General features: G+C 40.6%; 1 pseudogene across 1 annotated transcript; it reads right to left on the minus strand.

Moving 5' to 3' along the window:
* Window positions 1-408: 408 nt before the first annotated feature.
* Window positions 409-786, minus strand: LOC308614479 (small ribosomal subunit protein eS25-like; annotated as a pseudogene). Its single transcript has one exon. The product of its transcript is annotated as a small ribosomal subunit protein eS25-like (transcript).
* Window positions 787-1785: the final 999 nt, after the last annotated feature.

Here is a 1785-nt window from a genome sequence, read left to right on the forward strand (position 1 = left end):
TTAAAATCAGTAATTGCAGTGGGGACTGCAATTTCTGGCATATGTTTCTTTTCAAATTTTTCTTTAATGCTATCAATGGGTCATCTTTTAATTTTTTAAAGTTTGGTGTTTTTAAAGAGTGCTCTGAGTGTGGCTGCTGAATTCAAGTCTGCCATCTTCTTTGTTCCTCATACTTTGTTAGAGTTAACACAGCCTAAGACCACAAGAGCTGTTTCATGCCACTCTCATTGAACTTAGTGACAGCAACAAAAACTCTTATCTTACACTTTGTGATCAAAAAAATCTTAATATAGAAACTTTCCTTTAACTTCACTAAATTTTTCTTTGTTATAATAGAGCCATCAATTCTTTTTCTTTTTTTATGTAATAAAGTTTTATTTTTCAAAATGTACAGTTGGAGGGACCTGTTCATGCATCTTCACCAGTGGCTGGGGCATCTCCACCCTTGGTGTTTCTAGTGTAAGTTACGTGAGCTCTGTGCTTTGAAACCAGCTTAATAAGTCCTTTACTAAGGAGCTTCTGAAAGGCTGCCCTGGCCAGAGAACTGCTAATCTTCTGTCTCTCAGAGATGACAGTGAGGCTATGAGCTTATAGTTGGAAACTTGCTTACAGAGTTTGTCATGTATCTCTTTGTCAAACAAGACTAGGTTATTGAGCTTGTCCTAAACTGTCTTTGGACCACTTCTTGTTTTGGCCTTGCCCCCAGATTTTTTCACCAGATCTTTGTTTTTCTTGGCCGACTTTCCGGCATTTTTCTTCTTTCTTCTCATCATCCTTGGGCAGCATAGCAAAGTTCAGAGAGCAGCTGCTACCATTCAGCCTCGCTACAATGTTGGACAAAAAGCCCATCACTTCTATCTGTTGACATATTTTTAGCTATCGGAGAAAGAATAATGTAATAATTAAGAGTATGGGCAGCCTTCTTTCTTCTGGTTGCATTATCTTGGACAAGTTACTTAGCCTCTCTGTACTTCACTTTCTTGTCAGTAAAATAAGATGACAATAATTGTGATAATATTACCAACTGAATATTGAATTCTAATTTTGATAATTCTTGGGGTTGTCATAAAGATCCAATGAGATGATCCAATGAGATGATCCATGCCAAGCTTGGCCTATGTGCTCAATCACCGGTAGCTTTTTATTGTCCTTACACTTGACTCATGGTGGGGTACGACTCTTCCTGACACCATTTATGTAGTTCTGGGCCACTCTCTAATCTTATCTTGGCATATGTCCATCTTTTTCATCTTTTATTCATATCTTTTTAAAATCTGAGTTTAGGACTTCCCTGGTGGCGCAGTGGTTAAGAATCTGCCTGCCAATACAGGGGACACGAGTTCAATCCCTGGTCCGGGAAGATCCCACACGCCATGGAGCAACTAAGCCCACGAGCCACAACTACTGAGCCCACGTGCCACAACTACTGAAGCCTGTGCACCTAGAGCCTGTGCTCTGCAACAAGAGAGGCCACCACAATGAGAAGCCTGTGCACAGCAACTAGAGTAGCCCCCACTCACCACAACTAGAGAAAGCTCACACGCAGCAACAAAGACCCAATGCAGCCAAAGAATAAAATAAAACCTGAGTTTACAGAGAGCTTTCTAGAAATGATACTTTCTTCTTTTCCTTGTTTTTTATCTGGATCATTTGTGACTACAACGTCAGAATTACATTATGTAAAGAATCCTGTTCCAGGGACTTCTCTGGTGGCTCAGTAGTTAAGAACCCGCCTGCCAATGCAGGGGAATTGTTTGAGCCCTGGTCTGGGAAGATCCCACATGT

The sequence above is a fragment of the Mesoplodon bidens genome (assembly GCF_964165515.1).
Source record: "Mesoplodon bidens genome assembly, chromosome: 3".
Taxonomy (NCBI): Eukaryota; Metazoa; Chordata; class Mammalia; order Artiodactyla; family Ziphiidae; genus Mesoplodon; species Mesoplodon bidens.